At 42.6% G+C, this 18,676-nt stretch overlaps 1 protein-coding gene across 3 annotated transcripts in view; it reads right to left on the bottom strand.

Annotated features, from left to right (window-relative positions):
* Positions 1-9,418, bottom strand: part of ST3GAL6 (ST3 beta-galactoside alpha-2,3-sialyltransferase 6) — a 59,011-nt gene extending 49,593 nt beyond the window's left edge. For 2 of the 3 annotated variants that reach the window (XM_044251198.1, XM_044251201.1), the window contains exon 1: positions 9,340-9,418. The gene's annotated coding sequence lies outside the window, so the exon portion shown is untranslated. Of the gene's footprint in view, positions 1-8,848; positions 8,920-9,339 lie in introns of those variants that run through there. The other variant, XM_044251200.1, reaches the window with a different exon arrangement.
* Between the last annotated feature and the right edge of the window lie 9,258 nt (positions 9,419-18,676).

Below are 18,676 nucleotides of genomic sequence, written 5' to 3'. Positions count from 1 at the left end.
AACACTGTTTCATGCTCCAGCACCTCTGACCATGCTGTCTGTGCTTTCTGGAACGTTTTCCTCACCTTCCCAACTGTTCCCCTCCCCACCATAGCTCAGAATCATCTTTTGTATTCTGCTCTTGGGAAGGACTTCACATTCTACTTTCACTCCACATTTGGATGAGGACAGAGGAGAGTCTAAGAAAGTATGTGTAAAGCTGTTTCAAGAATAACAGTAACTATCATACTTTTTAAACCATCTAAAAAAACTCAGGCTAGGGGCGCCTGGGTGGCTCAGTGGGTTAAAGCCTCTGCCTTCGGCTCCGGTCATGATCCCAGGGTCCTGGGATGGAGCCCACATCCGGCTCTTCTCTGCCTACTTGTGATCTTCGTCTGTCAAATAAATAAATAAAATCTTAAAACAAACAGACAAACAAAAAAAAAAACCTCAGGCTAAAAGATGTTAAGATTTTTAGTGGGCATCCGAATAGAGAAATTTTTACTTCTTAACCCTAGTTTATTGTGAAAAACTCCTAGTGCTATTCAACCAAAAGATTTTCATCCCCAATTCCACCCAAAGCCTACATGCCTACACATGCATGCGTGTGGGGGCACATGTGTGTGCACACGCACGCACACCGCATTCCTCCATGTGACCTTGGATCCCTCTCTAATAAACAGCATAGCACCTGGCACATCATAGATGCCCAAACATTTGTTTCTGTTCACCAAAGAATAAAGAAATACAACAACACGAGTACAGTAATAAAGTCCAAAGTGAAGCCAGGTGCTAAGATGAAACAGACTTAAGGGAAAATGAGAGCTTGATAAAGGCAAGCAGAAAGTTTTTCTGGAGAAAGCTGATTTTTAACTACATGAGGGAGAACAGCGTTATAATAATAGCTATCATCATAGAGTTATAACAATAATAATGGCGTAATACGGTTAAATGGTATTTGGCAGAAACTATGCTGACCTGTTTGTATGTGTTTTCTTTAATTGCAATACTGTGATGTGGCCATTATGTCGATTTTATAAATAAGGAAAGTGATGCCAAGAATCATTAGGCACCTTAGGCAGAGTGAGGCAGTTATAAGCCAGGAAGTTAGAAAACCAGCACAGGTTATCATCTGGCCTAAGTGGGGAAGGGTAGAGTGGAAGGTGAACGAAAGGCAAGACGTATCAACAGAACATCTCTAGTTCAAGCACTGGAAGGCTTGCGGTGACTACAGGTCCAAATGGGAGAGTAAAGTGAAAGGTAGCATCATGAGATAACAGAAAACTTCAAAGACCAGCTGGAGAAATTCTCTGGATTCTTGAGTAGAAAAAAATTTCCATAATAAAAACCATGCTTAAAGGATGTTATCATAAAAGGTACATGGACAGGAATACTGGTGATCACAGGTAGAGAGCTTAAGTAGAAGATTTTGTGTAAGAATATAACTCTATCATTTTATGGCTGGAGTAGAAGACCCCACCCACCAAAGGTATAAAAACATTTTTGTTTTTTGTAATAGGAGGCCCAGATTTGTCCTTCAAACAATTCAGTACCTGGAAAACATATATAGCTACTTCATGATCAGAAAGCATACCTCTCTCTCAATATCCTGCTTATCAAAAAATTCTATTTCTAATTTATGTGTAGCACAGCCAGAATCAAGCAAGAGTAATTAGCTAAACTACTTAAACATTTACCTAAATTTTGGCTCCAAATAGCAAAAGTAATTTGAGAGAAGTGTCCTTTATCTCACAAACATCATTTACATTTACAACAGAAAGTTCTTTTAGCTTTCAGGTTCTATCAGTTAAATAAAATTATAAATTAATTTAATCGCTGTTGCTAAAAAGGAATTGAATATCCTTTCATACCCTAGTTGAAGGCCTGGATTATCCTCTAATTGTTCTTGTCTAAATGGACCTGGATAACCCATTTTCAACTTGTAAATACAGCTATAAACTATCCATTAAAACAGGGTGCTGGTTTTTGTTTTGTTTTGTTTTGTTTTTTAAAATCTCTACCTTTTTATTATTTGGCTCCATGCTAAAGTTAGAAAATGGACACATTCCCTGATCTTCACCTCCTCTACCCTCTAATACATAAACAACTCTTATATACTAAAGGGTTGCACAAGGTTTTAATATAAGCATTTAATTTTGTTTCATACATTTTATCTTATTAGTTTCTTTTCAAACATTTTTAATTTTAATAAAAGCAGCACCATCTGTTGTGCTGCCCTAAATATCTGCAATAGAATATTTTCTAAGAAAAAAATGCCACCAACTGTCAGGCATAAAGGACTGATAACCTCTCTGAGGACTGAAATCTGATGGAGTAGGGGGAGCAGACTCCATGGAGACAGCTGGAAAACCAGAAGGCTGTGTTTATATAGCATTATGTGTTTGTGGGACAGAAAGTCTAGAAGGCAGAATTCTAAATATTTAGAATTTTTAAAATATGAATACGGAATTTCTCTATTAACCCAAACAGTGCTCTGGAAGACATCCTTCTTGGTGAGAAACTCTTGTCACTGTGAGTCTCAGCTGGAGCCCCCAGATGGCCCCTCCCACATCCCTCCTCTTCCCATTCCTCCCAGCTCTGGCAATCTTGAGAAAGAGAACTTTTGACGCCTCAGGGCATTTGTATGTATCTCATTTAATTAGCTTAAATGATACCTAACAGGAATCTAAGAAAGTCCATAAAGAGTGTTGGGACTTGAGAAATGCATGTCTCTGCCTACTGAAGTGCCTGAAATCATGGACTTAAAGATGTGCTATGAAAGAGGGAAATGACTTTGTTATTCACACCTTTGGCACACACATTTATTTCCTCAGTAGTACGACCACAGACCTGACTAACCCAACTCAAATAATCATAAATTACAAATTATAAATTACATCAATTATACTGTAAGTTTACTGGGGCGCTTAGCTGGCTCAGTTGATTGAACATGTGACTCTTGCTCATGGGGTCATGAGTTCAATCCTGGCTTAGAGCTTACTCAAAAAAAAAAAAAAAAGGAAGAAAGAAAGAAAGAAAAGAAAAGAAGTAAGTTTACTGTACATGGAAACAAATTTAAAACTATCCATCTGGGGGCACCTGGGTGGCTCTGTGGGTTAAGCCTCTGCCTTCGGCTCGGGTCATGGGCTCGGGTCATGATCAAGCCCCGCATCGGTCTCTCTGCTCAGCAGGGAGCCTGCTTCCCCCTCTCTCTCTGCCTGCCTCTCTGCCTACTTGTGATCTTTGTCTGTCAAATAAATAAATAAAATCTTTTTTAAAAAACAAACTATCCATCTGATATTTACATACTGGTCTCTTTCTGGTCAACACAGGTACACTAGAATATTTTCAAAAAAGAAGAAACTTTGCAAAGCCAAGAGAGTTTTAATTTATATATACATATCCACAGGGATGAATTCATCTTTCACCTGCTTTCTCCAATTGGTAAAGTTTTTGAGATACCAAGATGATAATCTTCATAGTTATAAAAATGAATCGTAATAGTTATAAAAACATTACAACTGAGCTAATATAGCAACACTGTGGGTTAATCCATGGACACTGATTGAGTCATCTGGCAAATGTTTGCTCTCTCTGTAACGTTCTGGACACTGCACCAGGTACACCAGTGGTAAACAGGACAAGATGTAATCGTTGCCTTATCAGATAGAAAGATATTCCAGATTTTATGCCATCAACCAGAGACAGATATAAAAAGCTGAAAGTGAGCTGTTCCAGTTATGTATATTAGTGACAAGAAGTATTTAAGGTAATAAACAGAGCATCTGGCTAAAGAATTTCAATAATAATTTTCTCTCTAAGGAGTGAACCAAGCTCCCCCAGACAGTAATATACTGGTGATGAAGCACTTTTTTGGAGTCAAAGGACAATGGCTAAAATGCTGAGGACTTGTTCATTTCTGATAAACCAGTGCTACTAGGAGATAACAGCTTGGACGTAAGCCTTCATGATTAAAGTATTACTCTAAGATCATCTACAAAGACCAATACAAAAGAAATTTCTCAGGCATAGGATATTCCCGTAACAAAGAGTCCAAGAATCTTGCACATTTCTACTGGAACTGTATTCTAAAAAGCACACACACCTCCCCTAACAGACCGCATAGACATCAGCCTGTCTGGGAGAGAAGGAGCAGGTATTCAGGAAAAGGCACGGCCTTTGGATTACTTAAATTTTCACCTCTTCTGGCAATCACTGTCTTACGAAAGATATCAACTGCAACTGATTTGCCTAATTAACATAATTTTTAGTATCTAGTTTCCGACACCACCCAGCCAACACAGAGACTTCTTAGAGCTATCTAGAGGTTCAGTCTGGAGAGAGGTTGAGAACTCAGAGCTAGTGATGCAGAGTTGTATGCATGATGATGAAACTATAAGCATATGGATTTATTTCAGAGACAAGAGGTTCAGGGCCCAGGGTCCTTTGAGCCTTGCCTCTGCATGGATGCCTGTGCCCTGGCCTGGGGTGAGGAAGGAAAAATCACTGATGGCCAATTAACAGAGAGACGTAAAGCTGACTGAGGATGAATGTGTGTGCATGTGAGTGTGTGTGTATGAGAGAGAGAGAAGGAGACAGAGGGAGAAGGATAGAGAAAAAGGACGACAGGGAGAGGAAGTGAGAGACACCAACTGGAAAGCCCATGCTCGCAAGGCAAAGACTGACTTAATCTCTAATTAAAAATCTCTGGTGGCATCCCATCCTTTTTTTTTTTTTTTTTTTTAAGATTTTATTTATTTATTTGACAGACAGAGATCACAAGTAGGCAGAGAGGCAGGCAGAGAGAGAGGGGGAAGCAGGCTCCCCGCCGAGCAGAGAGCCCAACGCGGACCCGATCCCAGGACCCTGAGATCATGACCCAAGCCCAAGGCAGCGGCCCAACCCACTGAGCCACCCAGGCATCCCATTCTAATGAAAACACAATTCAAGCTCTTTTCCAAGACTTGAAGGCTTCAGATGACTGTTTCCCACCTTGAAACTCTCCTTTTGCACTCCTCTCCGACTATAAGTTCTCCAAATGCCCCCACCCATTCATGCCTCAGGGCCTTTGCAGTTGCTGTTCCCTCCTTCTAGAAAGCTCTTCCTTCCAGTCTTCACTTGACAGCTGCTTCTCATCATTCACATTTCCGTTCAAATACTACTTCCTCTGAGAAGCTCCCTCTCTAGCACACCCCAAGGTGTATTGCCTTCTATCTGAAAGATATTTTTTTCATTTATTTGTACCTTGATTATTGACTCTGCTTCCCACAAAAACATAAGGTCTATAAGAGCAGGGTCTCAGTCTCTCTTGTTCAACAGTGCATGCCCTACCCCCACTCTGGCACCTAGACCATCTCCCGGTAGGTAGCAGATACTCAGTAAACCTTGGTTGAAATTCAATTCCTACCTTAAGGATGACTATGCAGAAAGTCACCCAGGATTTACCACAAAAACCACTCTCTGCTCCCTTGCCACCCCTACCTTCCACCACAGTGACTGCAACCTACAACCACACCAACTTGGACCAGCTTCCACAACCTATGGCTGGTCGCTTCTCTTGCAAATATCTCCAGCTTCCTTGCCATGTCTTCATCTGGAGGCTTCGTTCTCCTCATCTCCTATAGACCTTTCCATTCCCAACCAGATGAAAGCAGGTCAAGGTTTAAAGAATCCTTCAAAGACCAGCATTACATGCTACTAAGCATACTGTGTCTTCGGTAAAAGGGCAAAAAGAAAGAATGGGGGAAAAGAACATCTTTTCACCCAGCTTTTCAGTGTCCGTGATTTAAAAAAAAAAAAAAAAAAAAAAAAATTCCCAAGGGCTGGGTGCTTTCCTTCCTCTCTTTCCCAGTGGTCCAAGAAGAGGAAAGTCCCTCTCCAGTCAATGCAGAAGGATGACAATAAATGGTAAGCTGCCCATCCCCCAACCCTGAGGATGACAAAAAGTCTCCCAGAAGAGGAAACAGGGCCATGGAACAGAGACTCAGTTCCTACTGCTCCTTAACTTTCTTTTACTCTCAAACTCATCCCCAGGATCTTACCCTTTTTGAGCCTGACCGTATGGCAGCCAAGTTCCTGATCAAGTCTAAGACCCCATAGCTTATTCAGTGCTGGGAGTCACCACCTGGGGAAAGAACTCCTGCCACCTCACCACATGAGGGAACAGTACTTTTGACATCTTAATATAGAACCAGAAATACAGTTTCTTACTAACATGCTGCAATGTCCACTGTATCCTTTGTATACTATATACTAAGCCTGCTCCAAATCAAATACAGTTTTTATTGAAGTATAATTAACATACAGTGTAATAACAAATATATTTTTATTTTTAACCCATAAAGGGTTCACCTGGAAGTTGTGATGTGTTCTGTTATCCACTGTAGTTAGAATAAACAGCAGAAGTTCACTGAAATTGTCAGAGTAGGGATATGCCCCTGGGTGGGCTTCTTCTAGAAAAGAAGGCTGAGTAGGAACTTCAGGGAAAATATATCCAGAATGAAAAGAATTTTTGGAACACAATGCCTTGGAGATAACATAGCCTCCTGAATTTGGCCAGACATAGCACACCAAAGTGGCACATCAAAGATACAAAGAAGACAGAAGATAACTAATTGATGAAAGTCAGGAGCTATCAGAAGGAAAGGCAAAGTATGCAGACTACCTGTTCAAGTGAGGGGTAATTAACGAAAGTATATTCAGATCAGAGGATATATCCCTTGAGTGTGTACAAGGCAAAGTTGAACGATATGCACAAAGAATGTACACTACAGAGGTTTCCTGGGAGGGTGTAAGGCAGAGGTTAAGCAGACCTGTGGCATATTTCACCTCTCTCCTACAATCCACATAAGGTGGAACACAGAAGTATCTCCAACAAAAGAAAACAGCTACCACTATGTTCTGGAATGAGATAATTTGAGAATTGCAATTTTCACAAAAGACAGACTTACATTTTAGGGGTTGTTTTTGTTTTTGTTTTTTCTTTAACAGTCTTTCAGTGGTATTCTTCTGCCAATTAGTGTCTGTTCCTTTCTGAGCCTCAAAGATTTTTATGGATTTGGGGCAGAAGAACAAACTGAATTATTTCCAACAAATCTGAAATGTGATCTCATTTTGTTGCATCTTTATAAGGAGACATATAATCTGGGACGGTGACATTCAGGGACTACGGTAAAAATATCACTCCAGGAAAGAAGCTCCACTGAGCAGGGAATGAAGATCTCCTCCTCCATATAAACAATTAAGGAAGACTCACGAAGCCCAATCAGGGTGATACGATCAGTTTCTGAAAATGTTTTCTCCTTATAAACCAAAACTGCCATTATCTAAAGTGTCTCTGAGTCGGAGGGCCTGGTGGCTGAGTTGGTTAGGTGTCCTACTCTTGATTTTGGCTTAGATCATGAGCGGGTCCAGAGATGGAGCCTGGTGTTGAGTTCTGTGCTCAGCAGGGGGTCTGCCGGAAGATTTGTCTCCCTTTGCCTGTCCTCTCCTCCCCTCACTTTCTGTCTCTGAAATGAATAAATCTTTAAAAAAACAATAAAATAAAGAGTCTCTGAGGCAACTGGCCTTATTCAGTGACAACAGACTACAAAACAATCTGAGTGTCTCTTTTGCATATCTGGGTGTGAAAAACAGTCCTTGCTGAGAAGAAAAGGAAGCTACACAACCAATTTACAAATGTCAAATCAACTTATTTTCAAAAGGAAAATAATCTCACACCCTGACCAGATCTTCCCAAATACCGAATGAACATCTCCGTGTAAATAAGACAGTGTCACCGACTGCAGTGGGGAGAGGAAGTCTGAGGACCGGAAAGTCAAACACCCACACGATAGCACAGTACACGCAGCCATCAGAAACCTAAACATCAGTGTGAAAACGGTCAGAAGAGCCAAGGAGGGCAAGGAGTTTCTGGCCCTCCTGCAGTCCCTTAACTCTCCACCTAATCAGAGTACTCAGATGCACGTGACTTTTTTGAGTTTAGAATCTGCGGTTTTTGTGGTTTCTGATGGCATCCACGGATGTTATTCCTATCCCCTCTCCCACATACAGTTTTTAGATATTACCTTTTAACAGCAAGCACCACCCCCACTACCCCCACACACCTCTCTCCCCACCCCTTCTACTGAAGATCCTCTAAGAAGGTGTTTGGGGTTTGTATTTCGATTCTAGAAATAGTCTACAGATTTTCTTTTAAGCCAACATAACAGAAGAAAGAGGCTGAGATCTCCAGAGAACCCTAGAGCAACGGCCTCAAAATGACAAGTCGTTTCTTTTTTACCTTGAAAACCTAACGGGAGCCCAAACCTGGAGAGTTTCTCAACCACCGCTCTTTCCCCCAAACTGCCTCGGTGCTTGTTTTGTCAGGTCTAGTTCTACTGTGGCGGGAAGGAGGGTTTGTCGGAAATTTTTCTAAGATAAAAGACGAGAACCTTCCAGATCTCTAGCCCCCGTTCACGGATAGACCCTTTCACAAAACAAAGGTGAGCAAGGCGCCCCCACCCTTGTCGGCACGCGAGTGCCCAAGCTCCCCTAAGATTTGAGAAAAGCGGGTCCCAAAGCAGGTCCTCCCGACTCGCAGCGTCCCTCCTCCCGCCCTGGGGGTCCGAGCGCCCCGCAAGTCCTCTCCGCCCCGAGTGTCCAGTCTCTCCAGCCCTTAAACCAGGAGGCCGAGCGCTCGGACGCTGCCGGGGTCGGCAGAGTGCGCGGAGGGGGCTATCGGTTCAGCGCGCCCCCCACCCGCGACGCTCAGAGGCTGCACAGACCCCCAGGCCGCCCCAACCAGCGTGGGGAACTCGGTCTCCCCGATCCCCAGTCCCCCTCACCCGGGCAATGCAAACATGCAGGGAAGCCGGCGGGAGAGAGTTACCCTCCAAGGCCCAGGAGCGAAGACTGCAGGGGTGTGCGGGGCTGGGCGGCTGGAGGCCCGCTGCTCTCCGCCCGCCGCCGCTCGCTCCAGCCGGCTGCTGCTGCTCCCGCGGCGCCTGCCGCATCGGGCCGCCGAAGCCCAAGGCCGGCGGAAAAAAACGGAGGAAGGTGGCCCGGGTTAGGCTTGGCGCGGGCACGATTCCTCCACCGACCAGGCGGGCAAGCTGCGGAAAGCGCCGCGCCGCGGAGAGACGGAGGCGCCCGCCAGCCGGTGCGCTGCCCACCGCGCCCGGTCCGGATCCCGGGAGACTGCGCCGAGCACCTCCGGAGCCGCGGGGAAGCTCCTCCTGCTCGGCTGCTGGCGCCAGACGCGCGGTGACCACGGCCGCCCCCAAGTTCACGGAGGAAGGTGCAATGCAGAGGGAGACTGAGGGGGGCTCCGCGTCCCCGGAGCAGGGAGGCCGGAAAGCAGGGAGGCGGAAAAGCCCGTACCTTTCGGGCTGGGCGGACACCAGCCGCGCGCCCTTCCCGGGCGTCCCGGACAGGAAAATCACCACGAAGGGAGGGCCGGGGAAAAGCAGCGGGTGGCTTCAGGACAAGGTAGGAGGATCGAGTTCCACAGCCAAGAAGACACTCCCATACCGCCTTGGTTTGTTTGGAAAGCTGCAGCGGGGAAAGTGTGGGGCGGCCAGGGTACTCCCCTTCCCCGCCGGGGCGGCGGGCCGCAGAAAAAAACACATTTCCTTGGCGCACCCGGGGACTTCTGTGACACCAAGTGAGGCAGGCGGTTTGGTCCCTAGCAGAAAGGGAGGGGGTGTTCAGAACTCGAGAATTCCTGGGCTCCGCCTTTCAAGGACAAATGCGTTAGTGCTCTTTGTCTTTTGGAAGAGACGTTACTTTAGGGAGAAGAACGAAGGTGGGACGTGGATTTTTCTTTCTTGTTAAAGTAGCTCTCTTGAGAAAAGCATAAATTAGTAATGTCCTCATACTTGGATGGCTCTGAATACTTTTTATATTTCAGTGTCTGTGAAGTAATTCATTGTCTAGCAGCATTCCGTTAATAGCTCCAGCCTTTGGACAGTGAACATCGTAATCACATGCCATCAAATGACCCCAGAGAGAAGAGCCACAGACTTGGGTCTAATTCAAAGCGGCAGCGTGTCCCCGCACTGAAATAAAGTCCTTCATCTGTGCTGGCCCTTCTGGTATTTGTGTTAATTTTAACAACAGCCCTGGGAGACAACACTTGTTATTTTCCCGGTTTTACCAATCAAAAAACTTGAGTGTTCAGAACATGCCTATCTCCTTCCTTTTCTACAAACTGCCTTTGAAGTAACCCACACAAATTTTGAAATTTTGAAGGTCACTCCGGAGACATCAGAGTAGTGAATGATGTTTGGGAAATTTGCCCACCTAGGTCAATTTTCCTTGAGGTTGCTTTGCTCTTTTTAGTTTGCCTGAGTTCCTTATTGTCCTTCTTTTGTTCACGATCTTCAGAATTAAACCAGTATTATACCTCATTCACTCAGTCCTTAGGATTTTTGGATCTGCAAAGTCATGTGCTAAGGGGACAGGTCATCTGCTATTCTTAGGTGGCATTTGTGCTGCCTTATAGGAGTGGCCAAAAAGACACTGTTCACCCTAACCTCATTCACATTCCACCTCCTGCACTGGCCTGCCTTGTGACCTTGAGCATGTGCCTTAGCCTCAGTGTTCTTCCTCTGTGCCACCTGTAAAAGAGATATAAAGCAACCTATCTTCAGGGGTTGTTAGGATTTAAATAGACGATGATCTAAAGAATTCTTGGCCCAGTGCTTGGCACAAAAACCATCAGTTCAGGAAATAAGACCAGTCACTGACCAACATTGAGTCAGTTACTGCCTATGCATCATATCTGTTCCTCCCTTCCATCCTGCAAGCGAGAAGAATCTCATTCTAGAAATGAAGAAATACAGTCTGGAGATTAAGAAATGTGCCCAAGGTCATTCTGTCTACGTTGAAGCTGTGACTCGAATGAAAGTGCCTGAGACCAAGATCAGTTTTCTTTCCAGAAGAGCTCATGTCTGTATCGTTATGCGGGCAGGGACCTTAATTTTTTTTCAAATACAGGATATATCATTCTATGGGCACATGATTGCAACTATGCAAAAATTTTGAATTCCTATGGAAGATGATAAAGAATTAAGCAGAGTAATGGGATTATAGGGGTTTAGCTCTCTCTGGGATAGTGTTTTTGGCAATTGTTTCGGGGAAAATGTTTTCACCATAAATAAATGTAATTTAGCCTTTGTATAAAAGGTGTATTCTAATGAAGTTAGAGGGGAAGGACCAGGAAGGAGGAGAGGACCCTTGGAAGATGCAAATTCTTTTAATGATCCCCAAATCATAATATATTTAGGCAGTGTACATGCATTCATACATACAAACCTGTACATACATACAGGTTTGGCCAAGTTTGGTAGGTTTCTTTTGTGCTTATGGATGCTACAATCTCTTTGTTAAAATCACATTGTTCCATAGGATATGGCCTCTGTGACCCTAAGGACAAGTAAAAGTCAGGTTTTCCACACCACCCTGGGATGCCATTCAGCACAGCATAGAGAGCAAGGTTAAAGAAAATAGTACTTCTTTCTCAATCCCAATGTAGGTCCTCCCAAAAGAACAAACCCCTGAAGATAGATTATATTATATCACTTTTACAGGTGACCTGTCCTATCCCAAGAACAGGCTTTTCTGGCATGATTGATGTAGGACGGTCTACTTCATATAGAGGAGACCTGCTCAAAGTGGTATGCTCTCCACCAGACCGTCGCCTCTAGTAAACCCCAGGACCAGTGACAGAGCTGGAAAATGACAAGAGGCCACTTTCTCACAATATCCCCTTCTAAGTTAATAACAAAAAGAAATTTCCTTTTTTCTAACATTGCTCAAGGCTGGAGTTCTCCAGTTTTAAATAGTATCTGGCCCAAGAATGAGTTTGACCAAGGTCATCATCTTTGCACCCCATTGTTCCTCCACCTCTAAGGGAAGATCCTGCCAGCCTGGTCTTCTGGGTGTCTTGGGGTTTTATAATACTGAAGCAATTATTTAAAGAACAGGTGCATCGCAAAAAGTGTAAGCCACAGGGTGGAGGCAGTATCTCTCCTCACTTAGAGCTCTGCCTATGCCTGCAGAGTGGGAAAACTGTTTTCTGTTAAGCAACGCCTTAACTTCTCCAAAGCGAGCAGGGCCTCAGCCCCGAATTTGCATATGAAAATAACCATTGTGTTGATTTCCTCAATACCGCTGGAGCTGGAAAAAGAAGTGCAGGTGGCCGTGGAAGCTTCTTTGCAACTTTCGTCAACAGTAGAATCTCCTTATTCTACTACTCCTGTCAAGATTTCAGAGCTCTTAGCAGCCCAGTCTCAGGAACTGTATTTGCTGTCCTTCCACAAACTGGAGGATGAGGGGAGGTGGGAAGATAGCCCTGGGGTTCAGTGTGTTCTAAGCACAGGAACATATAAAATATCTGTATGCTGGAAGCCATAATTAAGACCACTTCAGTGTATTGTTAAAAGAGTTAATATTCAGAACATGTCAGGAGTTCCTATGGATCTGTAAAAAAAGATACCCCATTTAAAAATAGGACATGGGTCATAAGCAAGCAATTTATGGAAGAAATACAAATAGTCCACAGACAGGTGAATTGATTTTCATGTCTTTTTATACTAACATTGTTTAAGAAAACGTAGATAATAATGAGAAGTCAGACTGGCAAAAACTAAGGTTAATGAGCTTAATGTGTTTCATCAAGGTGTCAAGGAAACTATTCAAGGAAGTATGAAGTCGAAATTCCTTTGTAGAGGGCGATTTGGTGATTGCTATCAAATTTACAAGGTTGTTATGAGTTTGAATTTCAATACCCGAATTAAAGTTCTTTTTTTTTTTTTTAAGATTTTATTTTATTTATTTGAGAGAGAGAGACAGTGAGAGAGAGCATGAGCGAGGAGAAGGTCAGAGGGAGAAGCAGACTCCCCATGGAGCTGGGAGCCTGATGTGGGAATCGATCCCGGGACTCGATCCCGGGACTCCAGGATCACGCCCTGAGCCGGAGGCAGTCGTTTAACCAACTGCGCCACCCAGGCGTCCCCCGAATTAAAGTTCTTTACCTTTCCTTCTTAGATGACAGTTTGGCCTCAAGCCAAGCAAAGGAGGAAAGAGGAGAGGGAAAGAGGAAGGGGTGGGAAAAGACAGAGGATCTCTTAGCTGACTCCTGGTTACCTGGTCCAGAAGAGGGCAGACAGCCCTTCTGGTTACCCAGCAGGTCCCTGAACAAATGCCCGACGGTAGGGCATCTCCTACGATTGGATGGGGGCAGTCTGCGGGCCAGTCTGCAAACCTCTGCACCCTGGGGCATCTTGCTCAGAGACCTTCCGCAATCATGAGAAGTGTGGGAAACCGGGACCACTGTCCTAGCTGATGGGCGCGCTCCCACTCCAGGGAGAGGAGGGAGATGTTCCCCCCTCCCCCAACTGTGGAGATGCTCTGCTAATTTCTGCTCCAGTTCCGTGACTGATAATTCTGTCAAAGTATTACAGGTACCTTCCCTTGGGACACTCAGCCCACTGATTCACATTTTTAGCTAACCCCCTTGTCTCTCATCACAGCTGGATTAGAGCTTAATGAACTTCCACTGTTTCATTTCAGGAGAAGGTTTTTATAGGATGGATCCGGAAAAGTGGAAATCCTGGGCGAAGCATACATCAGACCACGCTCAGATGAGTTTCTACTTGATCTTTTCATGTTCAAAAGTTCACTCTCTAAACAAACCAAAAAAAAAACAAAAAACAAAAAACAAAAACAAAACAAAACTATTTTCAGTAGCCTCCTGAAGCAGGGTGCAAGGAGGGAGTCATTACAGTGAGCTGGGAATGATAAAGAGGCTTCTCATAGCTTCCCCAGCTTCAATCTGCTATAAATGCTTGTCACCTTCAAACCAGCAAATCCATCTTTTAGGATGTGATCTGTAGAAATAATCACATATAAATGCAAAAACATGAATAGGAGTGGGCATAGCAGCATTGCTTATAATGTTTAAAAGCAGGAAAATAGTGCCCAGGAATAGAGTGACTAATTGGTTTGTGGTGTATCCTAACCATGAATGCAGCCATTGCAAAGCTATTATAAATGTGTATATACATTCAGTTCACTGACGTGTGATGTGTAGCAGCTGCACTACACTGACTTTGGATATTCTACATTCAGAAATTATATGTTGAATGTACGTATGGTATGTCATAGGTATTATGATTCATTAATATCAAGCAGGAAAAAATAAAGGACCACTAATATGTGTGTATATATTTGTGAATCCATAGGGAGCATGGACAGATTTCTTCTAGGGAGTGGAATTATAGAGGCAGAGAGAGAAAGTGGAGGAAGATTTTTGCTTTTTATTCTAAATATTTCTGATAAGTTGAGCTTTTTACAATGTACATGAATAACTTTTGTAATTAAAAGAAGATGCCAACGCAGTTATTTTTATGTGGTTTGGGAAAGAGATTAAAAATCCCAGATAAAAATGTGTCCATGTTGAGGCATAAATCTGAGCTCTCTACCTTGGTGGTTCCCTACCTGTGTACTCTCTATTCTATATAATGCATTTTCCCCCCCAATCAACAGAGACCAAAATAGAAATATCAGGTAAACACAAAACAAAACCTCAAGGCCACACTGATAGAAGAAGAAGAAAACCTATATGAGTTTTGTTTTTATTTTGCTGGGAAAAAACTAAACATTAAAGAAGCATGAAGAAAAAGGTTAATACATTTGATTTCATGAAAATATAGACCTTCCAAATGGCAAAATACACAGACGTACAAAGACAAGCTGGGTAAAAGTATTTGCAACACGTGGCTAATGGTTAATATTCTTACTTTACCAAGAACTCTTAGGGAAAAACAAACAAACAAGAATTTAATGGAAAAATAGATAAACTACATGGACAAGCAGCTCTCTGAAGAGAAAAGTAAAACCTATATTCCTTATGTATGTCTGCCTTATGCCATGCACTAATCTAAGCAGTGAAGGAAACGTAATTCCTGCTCCCATGTAGCTTACATTCTAGTAAATTTGAGGGGTCTTGACTGCACTTATTGAATTTGCATACTCTAATACAGAAATCCCATCAATAGAAACTCCTGTTACAGTTAATCCTTGCACAGTTATATAAAGTTGTACATAAGAATTGCCTGAGAGGGGCACCTGGGTGGCTCAGTCTTTAAGCGTCTGCCTTCAGCTCAGGTCATGATCCCAGGGTTCTGGGATCAAGCCCTACATCGGGCTGCCTGCTTGGCAGGAAGCCTGCTTCTCCCTCTCCCACTCCCCCTACTTGTGTTCCCGCTCTCACTCTCTCTCTCTGTCAAATAAATAAATAAACTCTTTTAAGAAAGAAAAAGAATTGCCTTAAAATATTGCTTACAATGACTGGAATAACTCAAATTGCCTTTAGTAAAGATTGGAATTATAGGGTACACATATACTATAGAATTCTGTAGAGTCTCTAAAACCATGAGCTAGTCTTCTACCTAATGACTTGGAATAATGTCCAAGATATTATTAAATTTAAATATCACACTGCCTAGTAGGATTCTGATGTCGTTAAATATGTTTTTAAGAACTAGAAATAATGATAGTTATAATACAGCTGACATTAGTGCGCAAGGTTTCAGAAGGAATACGCATAAGCTGTGAATGTTAGCTCTCACTGGAGGATTTTTCTTTCTAAATTATACAACACCGAATGTTTGATTTTTCACTATTTATTTTTAACTGAAAAAAGGGAGAATTTTTCAACCATTTTGTGCTTTAGGAATTTTTACATGTGGTTGCTTAGAGACACATACCAAATTGAGCTTTACTTCTTGGGGAGTTGGGGGAGTGGTCAGTGGTTTTTCTGAGAGGTAATGACAAAAGCTTTGATATAAATGGGTGATTATGTACCATTTCCATCAGAACCTTGATTGTGACCGTGTTTTGGGTTTCTGTTATTCTCAACCTCAGAATTAAAGGAACTTGTCTATTCCCAAACTTGTAGGAGATTATCACATCACCAAAGGATATTAAAAGAGAGTGACTTGCCAAGTAGAGAGATACCACTGGGACACAAAGTTGCTTCTGGAAAGTTCACTAAGAACCACTGCCCATGAATACCTAAGAATTCTCCCAACTTTCTGCCATTGTACCTGAAGATAAGATCAAGAGACACCAAGTGCAAAGGGGAAGAAAGAAGGCAAGATGGAAGCCACTAGATAAGCTCAAATGTGAGCTCATATTTATTATACTCCTGCCAGACGCTAGGTGATTTTGTAGATTATATTGTTTACTACACACAGCAACCTGTAAGCTGAGATGATGAAGACAACAAAACTACATAATTTGTCCAAGGGCCAGAACTTTTACATCTCTAATCTAGAATTTGGACCCAGGTTGAACTCCAAGGTCTCTTTTCACATCTGTGACATTGTGCCTTTCTATTCAAAAGATGAAGGATATGAGAAAATTAATGACCATTATGCTAGAGTATGAGATTTCATAAAAACTTACAACCTTGGTTAACTGAATGAGAATCCTGTGACACCTTCATTAGCTTTTTGTGTGTGGGTATCAAGATGTCAACTGACATGGTATGGTGGTCATTTCTAGTTCCCATTGTACCAGTTCTCCAAACCAGAATACCTTCTCCATGGATACATAGACTATAGATTACTGAAACCTTTCTTCAAGACCCTAGTCATCATTTCTTGTGCCTGAATATACTCTCTTTCACACCTGAAATCGCTTTGGGGGATAGATCCCATTTTTAGGGTAATTATAGTAGCAGAAACATTAACTGTAATGGCATCAGGGTTATCACAAGGAAAGCATGTTTGGCAGCTTCCCAGGAGCCCACAAGTCCTGTACTCTTCAGCAGTCATTTCGATTCCCCACCCCGAAGAGCTTATTCCACTATAGGACATTATGAATACAAGAGAATCAGTATCAGTAATAAAGAGTTCTAGATATAGGAACCACCAGGAACATCTGAAGTAAAGGTAAAATGAAGGATTGAAACTGACAATTGTTTCCTGGGGTCAAACTAGTCATCAATTTTTGTCTTACAATTTTTACAATATGACTTAACTGTATCTCCTGGTAAGCTTCCAAATTTATTTTTCTGCACTTGGGGGCCATATTGGTAGCAGATTTTCCAAATCCTGCACAGGACTGTTAATTATTGTCAGCATATTAGCCACATGGCGAGACACTAACCCAGCAGCTATCCGAAGTGCTTCAAACATGGTAAATATAAATAACTTTAATCTTTATCATCATTTAGTATAAAATCGAGGCTTTCTGAATCTACCTAAGGGACTGAAGGGAAGCACCTAATTTTGTTTTTGCTTAAAGAGAGAGATGGGAGTAGGCAGGACTTAACTGTAAGTCTCTGTGCTTATCACATGATAAATTCATGCCATTTTAACCAAGTCAACTACTTCGTAGATTTGGATCCACCAAATTTTGTATAGTTGATCAAAGTTTTACCGGCTATAGATTAAAAAGCTGAAAACCATTGAATGTTCCTAGGGCCTTTAGAGTTAAGAGTCCTGCCATGGAGAATCTCTCAGACAAAATGTTAATCCATAGGCTGGAAAACCATAAAATTCCAATACTAAATATTTGGAAGTTGTCCCTAAATTTTATTTAACAGAGGCAATTCGTAAATACATTTGTACATGACTTCAGAAAATGTGCACATGCCATGCCGTCAGGGGAACACACATATTCTGGATCTGGATCTCTCAAGGGTTCACTCATTTCCAGGAAGGGACTCGGGAGTCATCTACTGCTAGCTCTGACTACTTTAATTCTGGGTCTTGCAACTCCTGCTGCTTGCTAAGCATTCAGTTCAGTGTGTATTTGTCAGCACCTGCTGCATGCAGAGTATTTCACAAAAAGCAGGGTCAACAAATCTAAAGCCACATTTTTAGTCTTCCACTCTGACCAGCTTTTTCTTTTCACTTACTCCTTTTTATTACTGATAATGCTTTTCCTCTGCCTTACCACTTTTAAAACCTTAGAGTTATCCTTGAACTTTTTTTTTTTTTTAAGATTTTATTTATTTATTTGACAGAGAGAGACACACAGAGAGAGGGAGCACAAGCAGGGGGAATCAGAGAGGGAGAAGCCAGCTCCCCACAGAGCAGGAAGCCTGATGTGGGGCTCGATCCCAGGACCCCAAAATCATAACCTGAGCCGAAGGCAGCCGCCTAATGACTGAGCCACCTAGGCACCCCCTTGATCTCCTCCTTTTTCTCCATCTTACCTGAACTTCATCCTTCATGTCCTTAACACAAACCATATTCAGTCATTAAATAAATAACTTGCTTGTTATCTGCCTAGCACCTGCTGTAGGTGCTAGGAATAGTTTGCCAGTGGGGAAAACAGGCAAACATTTTTGCATTCCTGCAGCTTAGTCCCTCAAGAATCTTCAAATATCTCTTGTTGAGCTCTTCATCTTGATTTCAGTTGAAATGACTCCCTCTTTTTCTCACTGCCTCTCTGCTTCCCCAGGGAGGCAGGAAGGAGCCCCACTCGAATGAAAGACATATTGGACTCCATCCTCTCTTTCAGTCTTCTGAAAAGCAACCACAGCCCAAGCTGAGATGTCTTCTAAGATTCGTTAATTTCTAAACCTGTAACAAAAAAGTCATTGAGCAAACAGAACCCCAAAGCTTGGTTATCTTCTTGGGGTGGAGGAGGGATATTTATAGCAGGGATTGGGTCAGCGGGAGGGGGAGCGGATGTAAGA

The sequence above is a fragment of the Neovison vison genome, chromosome 6 (assembly GCF_020171115.1).
Source record: "Neovison vison isolate M4711 chromosome 6, ASM_NN_V1, whole genome shotgun sequence".
Taxonomy (NCBI): Eukaryota; Metazoa; Chordata; class Mammalia; order Carnivora; family Mustelidae; genus Neogale; species Neogale vison.
The sequence above is the reverse complement of the archived record's forward strand: the minus strand, read 5'-3'. Positions and strand labels throughout refer to the sequence as shown.